The sequence below is a fragment of the Gorilla gorilla genome, chromosome 4 (assembly GCF_029281585.2).
Source record: "Gorilla gorilla gorilla isolate KB3781 chromosome 4, NHGRI_mGorGor1-v2.1_pri, whole genome shotgun sequence".
NCBI classification, from domain to species: Eukaryota; Metazoa; Chordata; class Mammalia; order Primates; family Hominidae; genus Gorilla; species Gorilla gorilla.
Genome location: NC_073228.2, coordinates 56,968,888 through 56,981,238, shown reverse-complemented (window position 1 = coordinate 56,981,238; position 12,351 = coordinate 56,968,888).

Here is a 12,351-nt window from a genome sequence, read left to right as displayed (position 1 = left end):
TACAACCCGATCCTGGCCAATGAAAAAAAAAAAAAACAAAAGCAAGACTTGCGTCAGAAATAAAGGCTTTCATGCCCCTTTATTCAAGTGTGCTCTCATGGCGACTGGCCAAGGAGAAACACCCCTCTGCGCAAAAGTAAAATTGCTTTGCTAAAAATCCTTTGTTTAAGTGTTCAATTTCCTTAGAATTTTAAATATTATTCCCAAAAAGGCCTTAGCATCATCTTAAGCAGTCACAAACAGACCTGTCAAATTCCTACCAACCTTTTCTTTCCTGTTCTTTTCTTTGCCCTGACATTTCCTGTATTTGGGCCTCTAAAGATTCAAAGAATAGAGTCCCTAACTTACCCAGCCCATCTCTGCCTTGAGTTGGTCTTTGACCCTTTAATAACTGCGCCCTTCCATTTAAAACTAAAATATTTCCTTGTTAAGAAGACACGTGGTTGGATTATTGCTTCTGCTTTTCACAAAGCCATAGAGTAAAAGCCAAGCCTCAGGATCTGGAGAGGAGGGATGAGGTTGAATTTTATGATCTATACTTCTCTCTTAGCAGCCAGGCAGGATTTGAGGGAGCAGGACCCTGTTAGAGATGAGGCAACCCAGGGAGCTGGAAAGAATATGGTGACTGCCTGGACACATGGAAAGGAATACTGCACAGGCTCTGCCACTGGGTTAACTGTAGTTGGGATTGAAATTTACAAAATAGCCCTGAGTGTCTGCCATACCAGGCAATGAGGGACAGAGGACAAGTGAGCAGCACCCATCTGCCCCCTGTACTCATGTGTCCATCAATAAGTTGGTTCTTTCTAAAGAATATCTGCAATCTGTTGCCTCCTCTCCATTCTCAGTGCCCCTGCCTTAGTTCAGTCTTTTACCTGGACTATTGCAATGGTCTCCTCATTGGTCCCCCTGCTTCCCTTCTTGCTCCCCTCAAACCCGTTCTCTGTCCTGAAGCCAGAGTACTCTTTCTAAAACCCAAATCAGGCCATGCCCATCTACTGACAACCTTTGGCTTACAAGGCTCTGACAGGTCTACTGTTCTCTCTGACCTTCCAGTCCCACTGGCCTTCTTTTCATTTGGCAAACACAACAACCCCAGGGCCTTTGCCTTTTCTGGTTTCTCTGCCCGGATGCTTTCCTACCTCTGGCTTGTTTTATGGCTGAATCTTCCTCATCTTGTAGGGCTCAGATTAATTGTCACCTTCTTAGAGAGGCCTCCTCTGCCCTTTCCTAAAGAACCCACACACCATAGCCTGTTTTAGGTCTTTCAAAGTATTGGTTACCATTGGAAATTACTTTGTATACTTGTTCGCTTGAGGATCATTTGCCCCTTTCCCATTCCACCCCCTAGAATGTAAGCTCCTGAGGGCTGGGATGGTACATGTCTAGGTTATCCCAGTATCTGGCACTTGGAGCAGTGCCCAATAAATGTGGAATGAGGGTGTCACAGGCTGTGGTGTGTCCGAGGAGGTGGAGATGGGCCACTTTGGTCTGGGAGGATCGGAGAAGATGTAGCATTTGACAGAAATCTTGAAAAGCAGACAGAGAAAGCAGGAGAGAGAAAGCAGAAGAGAAAGTGGAGATTGCAAACTCCATGGATAGAAAGAACCATGAGAGACAAATGCCTAGAAGTAAGAAATCCATATTTGGGTTTGAGGTTTGGCCATACAATCTAACTTTCAAGGAGCAGATCTATATCTAATATGCTGCATATTATTTCAAGGCCACCCAAAGTCCATATATAGGGGCCCTAGTCCCCACCTCATGGGTCCTTCTAAGCTTTTCGCTTCACGTGCCAACTCCCTTCTCTCCAGCCTGACTTGCTGGAGTCCAGTGATCCAGCTGGGTCCAATACAGCTTTCTTCCAACATCCTTCTTTACTTTCTCCAAAGCTCAAGTAACATGTTCACAAGTCAATGTCTAATATTGCTACCAACAGCTCACTGGGTCCCTGAGCCTCCACATACCCCAAAGAGGGTGTCAGAGCCAAGCTTCAGAATAGAATGGAATTCAGCACAGTGGAGGAGATCAGGAAAAAACTGTCATTGAGGATTAATCTCAGGGCAGGACAGCTACCATGCAGTGGCTGGGGCTGTGGGATTAGCGGTTGGCCATGACTAGATCCTTTCTCTCCATGCTCGGAGTGTTTCAGCTCATCCAATTAACCCTGAACTAACGTTTGTCTCAAACCCAAGCAGGCGAGACATTTACTTGTGTCTAAATTATGAGTCAAGGGGTAGAAGGATCAAAAATGGAGGAATGCAAAAGCTGAGGAGGGATCATCCCATCTTTCTTCCATTCTCTGGTCAATTTGGGGGCTTTTGTCTCCTTCCCGAAGGATGAGCTCCAACCAGGGTCAGAGCAAGACCTGAGTGGTCCTAGGCTCTAAAAAGGTTATTCTGTGTTTCAGCATGTAATTTCAAATACCCAGTACTAACTGAAAAATAATGATAAGACTGTATAAGGGACTTTTTATTTTTTTAAATAATAGCCACTTTGATCACTGTGTACATGTATGAAGTTGCAAATATTGTATTCTTTCAAAAGCAATATTTTTTGATTCCCTAAGCACCTGCCGGTTGCCTATTGGGTAATGCAGCACTGATTCCATTCACCTGGACTCCCAAGTCCACCCCACCCCACTTCTAGCAGCCTCCTTTCAGCCTTCTCCTTCCCTTCCCCACCATGCTGCTCCATTTACTGGGAACTGCTTCCACCTGGAAGACTCCAGCTCAGGCCAGAAAGCCCCCAGGCTGGCCCTCCACTGCCTCTCCCTGTGTCTGCAACACCTGGCAGGTGCTCTGAGGGTTGGTGCTTCTCTCAACAGTCTCCATCCCACTGAGTCTGATTAATGGAGTGAAACTCACAGGGTGGTGGGTTTGGGACACACTTCATGAATTAGACAGATAATAATGTATCACATACTTGCATGGGATCCTCCAGGTGATGTAGCAGCGCTTACTGATGTTGTCATTCATATCTGGAAAGAAGCAGGTGGAAGTAGGGCTAAGCCATGCTCTAGGAGACTCAGACATGCTACTCTGTGCACCAAGAATGGGAGGCAATGCCTTTCACTCAGACAAGAAACACACCTAGAGCCAAAATACTAAATTACCTACAGCCACTGGAATCTGCCATTTCTCTTGTGTAAGTTGTTCATCATCATTGAATAATAAACCCACTCACACTTTATCCCTACCAGGAACCTCACTCTCGCTTGACCAAATCCACTATCCTTCTTTTGTGTGGGAGAAAAAATAAGGATCTTTATTTGTGAAGGAGTTAAGAATATGCCGCCCAAAATTCACTGTTCTGGCATATTTTAAATTAAAGGCATGTAAAAAAAAGAACCCAGCAGGTGCAAGAAGATCCTTCTTTATTTTGACCTTTATTGTCTTTATCAAAGGCAGGAAATGAAATGCCCATGTGAAAGGTGTCCTCCTTATACCGAAAGAAAAATAATATTCTTATTAAGGATGGGAAGCTGAAGCCGAGAGAAGTCTATACAAACAAACCTTATCACCTTAGTCATTTCTGTACCCAATTAATCACCCAGCACAGCCCCTTTGCCTTATCACATTTCACAACTTCCTATTTTTTGTCCAATTCAGTGTATAAGTAACTGACCCTAACTGCTTCTTTGAGTTTCTGTTCCTTATGAGGGATCTTGTGTCATGTAAAACTTGTATTAACTAAATTTGTGTACTTTTCTCCTATTAATCTATCATACGTCAATTTAATTCTTGAGTCCGGGTGGGATCTTAAGAAAATGGAGGTGGATTTTTGCCTCTCCTAAGTTTGGTAGGTGCTTTCTATATAATGTGTTATTTAATTCTCCCCTAAACTCTAAGAGGTTGATGTTCTCGTTCCATTAGGAACATAAACTTGGCAAGCCTTGGTAAGGTTAAGGAACTTGTTGGCGTTAACCCATTGTTAAGTGGCTGAGACCTGAAACCGGGATGTCAATTCCAAGTCCCAAGACTTAACTTCTTCACCAACATCACTAACTCATTTGGCTGCAAGTGTCATTTACCCTCTGAATGAGTTTCCACGCCTGTGAAGAGGAGATTGATGCTTTCTCTCTGGCAGGGTAGTTGTGAGATTAGAAATAATGTATGTAAAGCACAAACCTGGCATGACTATCATTTTTATTAAGCATTTATTCTGTGCCAGGTGGTGTTCTATGAGCTTAAATGTATGTATTAATTAATTTAACCATCACAACAAACTTGCATTGTAGATGTTATTATCATCTCCATTTTATAGAGAAGCAAACCAAGGCATAGAGAAATTAGGTAACCTGTGAAAGCCACATGGGAGAATAAGTGATAGCTATTATTTTCAAAATTGTGATTTCCCATGCATCAAGCCCTTTCTTTGTCCTTCCTTGAGAGCCTCTCTCCTTAATTTAAGCTTCCAGGGAAGGAGCAGCCCAAGAACTAGCCCATTCTGGCTCTTGCTTTTTTCACGGGAGGTTTTACTTTGCTTTTCTTTTTTTTTTTTAGGTAGGGCCTAGTTCTGTCATTCAGGCTGGAGTGCAGTGGCACAATTATGGCTCACTCCAGCCTAGACCACCTGGGCTCAAGCAATCCTCCCACCTCAGCCTCCTGAGTAGCTGAGACTACAGGAGTGCACCAGTATGTCTGGCTAATTTTTAAAATTTTGTAGTAGAGATGAGGTGTTACTATGTTTCCCAGGCTGGTTGTGAACTCCTAGGCTCGAGTGATCCTCCTGCCTCGGCCTCCCAAAGTGCTGGGATTACAGGCATAAGCCACCACGCCCAGCCCTGTTCCACCTTGATTATTCTGTTTCTAGCCCAGTCTCAGGGCACCCTCATGAATCTCACATAGAGTTAATGTTTAGAAATTACCCGATATTGAATTACAACTTTATGACTCCAAATATTGATTTTGAAGATAATAAAACTGTTTAAGTTACAATAATGATGAGGAAATAATTTTTGCAGGTCATAAAGAATCTTTTGTTTTTATGGTAACTTTTTATTTTAAAATAACTTTACACTGACATAGAAATTGCAGAAATAGTACATAAAGTTTCTGTGCAATCTTGACTCAGCTTCCCCCAATGGGAAGCTTATAAAACTTCATATACAACTGTATAAAAAATGCATTATGATCATCAAAACTAGAAAATTGACAGTTCTACAATATCATTATCATTATTATTTTTTGAGACAGAGTCTTGCTCTGTCACCCAGGCTGGAGTGCAGTGGCACCATCTTGGCTCACTGCAACCTCCGTCTCCTGGGTTCAAGTGATTCTTCTGCCTCAGCCTCCTGAGTAGCTGGGATTACAGGTGCTCACCGCCATGCCTGGCTAATTTTTGTATTTTTAGTAGATATGGGGTTTCTCCATGTTGACCAGGCTGGTCTCGAACCCCTGACCTCAAGTGATCCACCTGCCTCAGCCTCCCAAAGTGCTGGGATTACAGGCATGAGCCACCGCGCCCAACCAGCCATCGTGCCCGGCCTCTACAATATTATCAACAAAACAGATCTTATTAAAATTTTACCAATTTTTACATGCAGTCATTTTTCGTTGGTGTATAGTTGAATCATATGATCCCTTGGGTGTCTATGCCAACTTCTGGCCTCCCACATCTAAGTTACTGAATCATCTGCCTCCCATGTTTCGGTAAATAACATTCACCCTCCTCCCAGAGCTGTGGTCTTGCTTGACTGGTCCCACTTCCCCTATTCAAAGGAGAAAGGCTGGAGTTGCAGAAGGAGGCATGGGGAGAATTATGGCTTTATTTTTTATTAGACTATTCTTATTTTAGTAAAGTTGTTTTTGCACACTGGCCCATGCAACAGTGTATATAGTTATGTGCCACATAATGATGTTTTTATCAATGACAGACTGCATATATGACACTTAACAACAGGCATATGTTCTGAGAAATGCTTTGTTAGGCAATTTCATCATTATACAGACATCATGTACTTACACAAACCTAGATGGTGTAGCCTACTTATTATAAGATTATAATACCATAATTTGTTCAGCAGCAATACATTAAACAAAAATTATGCTACCTTATTTTTACTGTACCTTTTCTATGTTTAGGTATGTTTAGGTACACAAATACCATCGTGTTACAACTGCCTACAGGATTCTGTACAGTAGCATGCTGCACAGGTTTGTAGCCTAGGAGAAATTGCTGTACCACATAGGTGTGTGGCAGGCTCCACCATCTAGGTTTGTGTAAGTACATGATGTCTGTACAATGAAATTGTCTAATGAAGCATTTCTCAAAACCTATGCCCATCGTTAAGCAACATACGACTGTGTCTGTTTCCTGAATTTAATTGTTTCCCCGGCTGATTCCAGAGTATTTTCTATTGACCATTGACTGTGAGGCCCTCTGTCTACACCCTTCCCCAGATGTTCATTGCTTCCAGAAAAGGAAATGGGGTTGGCCCAGCTTGATTCGGCCTAACTGCACCATGCTGACTTGCAGTGACTACTTCCTTTCTGAAGTGCCAACAAGAGGTTTTTAAAAATAAGAATTATAGGCCGGGCATGGTGGCTCACGCCTGTAATCCCAGCACTTTGGGAGGCCGAGGCAGGCGGATCACGAGGTCAGGAGATCGAGACCATCCTGGCTAACACGGTGAAACCCCGTCTCTACTAAAAATACTAAAAATTAGCCTGGCGTGGTGGCGGGCGCCTCTAGTCCCAGCTACTCCGGAGGCTGAGGCAGGAGAATGGCGTGAACCCAGGAGGCGGAGCTTGCAGTGAGCCGAGATCGCGCCACTGCACTCCAGCCTGGGCGACAGAGCGAGACTCCGACTCAAAAAAAAAAAAAAAAAATTAGCTAGGCATGGTGGCGGGTGCCTATAGTCCCAGCTACTGGGGAGGCTGAGGCAGGAGAATGGCGTGAACCCGGGAGGTGGAGCTTGCAGTGAGCCGAGATCGCGCCACTGCACTCCAGCCTGGGCGACAGAGTGAGACTCCGTCTCAAAAAAAAAAAAAAAAAAAAAAAAAAAAAAAAAAAAAAGGAATTGTATAGGTATATGTAGAATCTTGACTAGTCTAGAGGCAGCTGACCACTCTGAAGTTGATGGAGTCTATCGTCTATTTTCTTTCCCCCTCCTTTTTTGGAAAGCTGGTTGCTATTTTCTCATCTTCAATATTCCACAACCTGTCTGCCTCCCAAGAATCTGCAAAGATCATCAATCTCTACCATGTGTTTTCTCAGCTGATAGAGAGGACTTCATCCAAGTCTAGGGACTGAGAAGCCACCCATCTTGGACTTCGATTTCTTTGTATCTTTGGGAATTATCCGCATTCTAGCCTATAATGGACAGAGAATGAACAAATAAAAATTGGAGACCACATGTTCTGCTTTATCCCTTCCATCTGTTCAGTTAACACTCTTTATTCATTTTTTTAATTCACTCATTTACTCATTCATTTATTCTGTAAATATGTACTGAATACATACCATGAGCAGAGCACTGGAGATTCAGCTGCAAACAAGATGCATAGGGCCTTCTGTGAGTTTAAGCAAACAGTAAGCCTCTGGCACCTTCTTCCTAAAGCAAAAGAAAGCAAACACTTTTACCATCATTCACTATTAAAAAAGCAACACTATGGAGAAATTTTGAAAATATTTAAGCAAAAAGAAGTCAGCAAAAATCCCCTGTGATCCCACAATAACATTCTTAGATGTGTCTTCATCTTTTTTCCCTGTTTGCTTTCTCCCTACGTGGGATCATACCAAAAAAAGTCATATTCCATGTTTTCATAAGTTGTGTACAATTTCAATTTCATTGTAAAATTCTTATATGCAATTTAAAATAATTTTTAACAAAAAAAAGATGCCTGCTTTTTAACAGAACTTTTAAGAAAATGAAATAAATGAAAAAAGTCTCTTTACTATCAATATTTTGATGTGTAAGTTTCAAGTCATGTTTTTGTATGTAGTCATTATGTATAATACAGATATACAGTTAAACAAAAATGAGGTAATAATAACTGTTCTTTTCTACAGCCTGATTTTTACAGGGTTTTTTTTTGAGACGGAGTTTCGCTCTTGTTGCCCAGGCTGGAGTGCAATGGCGCGATCTTGGCTCACCACAACCTCCGCCCCCCGGGTTCAAGTGATTCTCCTGCCTCAGCTTCCTGAGTAGCTGGGATTACAGGCATGCATCACCACGCCTGGCTAATTTTGTATTTTTAGTAGAGACGGGGTTTCTTCATGTTGGGCAGGCTGGTCTTGAACTCTCGACCTCAGGTCATCCGCCCGCCTCGGCCTCCCAAAGTGCTGGGATTACAGGTGTGAGCCATTGCGTCTGGCTAGCTTTTTTTTTTTAATTATTTTTTCTGAGATGGAGTTTCGCTCTTGTTGCCCAGGCTGGAGTGCAATGGCACGATCTCGGCTCACTGCAACCTCTGCCTCCTGGGTTCAAGTGATTCCCCTGCCTCAGCCTCCTGAGGAGCTGGGATTACAGGCATCTCACACCACGCCCGCTAATTTTTATATTTTTAGTAGAGATACAGTTTCACCATGTTGGCCAGGCTGCTCTTGAATCCCTGACCTCAGGTGATCTGCCCACCTCGGCCTCCCAAAGTGCTGAGATTATATGTGTGAGCCACCACGCCTCGCCCATAGTTTTATTTATATATTTGTTTATATATATATAAATATTATTTATATATTTGTTTATATATATATAAATATTATTTATATATTTGTTTATATATAAAAATTATTTATATATTTGTTTATATATAAAAATTATTTATATATTTATTTTTATATATAAAATTATTTATATATATATTTATATATAATATTTATTTATATATAAATATATATATAAATATATATTATATATATTTATATATATTTATATATTATATATATATTTATATATATTATATATTTATTTATATATATTTATATATTATATATATATTTATATATATTATATATTTATTTATATATATAAATATATATATTTTAAATATATATATAATATATATTTTGATATTAACTAGGCATAAAATATGGACTGAGAATAAAGAGTAGCAATACAACAAGCATCCCTGTACCCGATGCCTGGGGTGGTCCCTGAGGGGTCATTTCCACAGAGTGATCTCTCTCCTGAATAATGTTTATAATATACTCTTGCCTTTCTGATCATTTCACCATATAGATTTGAATATTAATATATTTAACTTTGTACATTTTTAAACTTCATTTCATTTTTTTGAGACAGGATCTCACTCTGTCACCCAGGCCGAGTGCAGTGGCGCGATCATGGCTCACTGCAGCCTCGACCTCCCTGAAATCAAGAGATCCTCCCACCTCATCCTCGCAAGTAGCTGGGACTACAAGTATGTGCCACCATGCCTGGCTGGTTTTTGTATTATTTTTGTAGAGATGGGTTTTCACCATGTTGTCCAGGCTGGTCTTGAACTCCTGGGCTCAAGCGATTCGCCCACCTCGGCCTCCCAACGTGTTCGAACCGCAGGTGTGAGCCACTGCTCTGGGCTGTTTTCAAACTTACATAAATGGAATTATTATATGTTTTATTCCATAGCTTTTTTTCCCTCTCAACATTATGCTCCTGAGATTCACACTATTTACTATATGTAGCTGTAATGTGCTTGCTTTCGTTCCTGGTAATATTTTGGTTTATGAACATACCGTGATTTGTTTTCCATTTGCCCCTTTTATTTTTGCTAGTGCCAACAGCACTGATTGCAGTTTTCTTGTGTATGTTTCCTGTTGTGAATGTGCAAGGGTAACTGTGGCTCTCTCTAGGAGTGTGACTGCTAGGTCATCGGCCATGCACACCTTTGCTACAACAAGATGACAATGGTATTTTCCAAGGTAGGAGGACAAATTCACACTCCCTGCAGCAGTGTGTGCATGTCAGTTGCTCCACATCTTCACTAATATGAATACTTTTCAAACTAGTGTTTATTAAATTTGGAGCTAGAGAGACAGGGAGACAAGGAGACAGGGAGGGAGGAAGTTAGGAAGGGAGGAAGTGAGGAAGCAAGGAAGAAAGAAAGAAAGGAATATTTTATTCTTTCAAAGCCTGAACCCAGCACTGGCTACTCACAGTCAATAAATATGTGCTGGTTTGATGAATTTCTTGCAATGTCTGCCTAGATAGCTCATTGCAGCCATGAAATGGAGTCAATCCCTTTGTGACTGAAGGGGAAAGGTGGAGGGAGACAAGAGAAGGCCACCTGACTTCCCAGAACATTTAGTAAACAACACAATTCACAATCAAAAAGGGATTATAAGTGAAATAGCATACATACATTTAAAATGAAGTCAGACCCCCAGATCTGGAATCAGTTTCTGAGGTTGCAGAGACTTTTGCCTGTTTTGGGTCCCTGTGCCCAATCTGTTCACATCTCTAGCACTTTTCTTGCTGGGTCCAGACCTTGCCGGGGTTTAATTCCAGTTGCTGATGTATTCCTGGACCCACACCTTCCTGGAGTTGGCATAGACCTTTCCAGTCTCCTCTGTGGAGGAAGCAATGGTAAGAGAAAGAAGTGAATAAAGAAGAGACAATCCTGCAGCAGAATGCCTGTAATCTCCCCATGTTTCTCTACCCTGGGGATCTCAGAGACAGTTTATTTTCAGAGCCAGGAGCATCCCGCAAATCCCAAGACCTAGACGATGATGATGATGATGATGATGATGATGATGATGATGATGATGATGATGATGATGATATTATTATTATTTTTGAGAAGGAGTCTTGCTCTGTCGCCCAGGCTGGAGTGCAGTGGCGCTATCTCGGCTCACTGCAAGCTCTGCCTCCCGGGTTCACGCCATTCTGCCTCAGCCTCCCGAGTAGCTGGGACTACAGGCGCCCGCCACCATGTCCGGCTAATTTTTTGTATTTTTTTAGTAGAGACGGGGTTTCACTGTGTTAGCCAGGATGGTCTCGATCTCCTGACCTCGTGATCCGCCCAACTCGGCCTCCCAAAGTACTGGGATTACAGGCGTGAGCCACCGCGCCCAGCCCCAAGACCTAGATTTTTAAAAAAATTGTTCATGAGTTTCTTCTCAGGTTGACTTCCCTCTGCTATCCTTTCCTTTCCTCTTCTCTGCATGAAGGTGGCTCTTCCTTGGCTCCCTACAGGCTGTGGGTCCATGCAGAAAACACCCCAGGGACCTACCCCTATGTCCTGCATGTCTAATGGGTTCCTAGAGGTCTGGGTCTCCCAGGTTCCCCCTCCATCTCTTGAGTCTTGGGGGCTGTGCGTCCCTCCATGTCTCTCCCCCAGGAGTGGCAAGAGGGCTACACCTACATGCTGAGAGCATCCACTGCTGGTCTCTAATGCAAATTTGTGAATAACCTACTGGAAAATGTTTGAGAAGCAGCAAGAGTTTATTAATTTTATCAATCTTTCCAATGACTCATTTGGACTTTGATGATTTTCTTTTTTCTTAGTCTGTTTTCTGTTTCAGTGAATAACAATCTTATTATTTTCTTTCTTCTGTTTCCTTTGGGTTCAGTTTCCTCAACTCTTCCTAGCTTCTTAAGGTGGAAGCTTCATTCTTTTATTTTACACCTTTCTGCTTTTTGAATAGAAGCATTGAACGCTACGGATTCTCTTCTAAGTGCTGCTTTAGCTTCATAATGCTGTAGTTTTTCATATGACAGGTTTTCATCATTCAGTTATTTTCTAATTTCCCTTGTGATTTCATCTTTGTCCCACAGATTATTTAGAATTACATTCTTTATTTGCAAATATTTGGGGGGGGTTAAATATCTTCTTGTTATTGATTTCTAATCAAATTCCATTATAGTCAGAGAATATACTCGGTATTATTTTGATTCTTGAACATTTATTGAGACTTGTTTCTTGGCCGAGCATACAGTGTGTCTTGGTGAATTTTCCATGTGTGTATGAAAAAGTATGTATTTTTCACTTGTTGGGTGTAATAACCTATAAATGTCGGTTAGGTCCATTTGGTTCATTGTGTTAAGATTTACATATCCTTATTGATTTCTGTTTATTTAGCAGTTACTAAGAGTTGGGTACTAAAATCTCCAGATATGATTGGGAAGTTTTTGTTTCTCCCTTTAGTTCTTTCAATATTTGCTTCATGTATTTTGAAGTTCTTATACTCATTTAAGACTATGATATCTTCTCGATGAGTTGATCCTTTTATTAGGAAATCTCTGTCTTCTTCTTTAGTAATATTCTTTTTCTTGAGGTATACTTCGTCTGATATTAATACAATTTTCTGATGCTTACCATTTGCATGGTGTACCTTTTTCTTTCTTTCTTTCTTTCTTTCTTTTTGTTTTTTTTTTTTTTTTTTTTTTTTTTTTGAGACAGAGTCTCG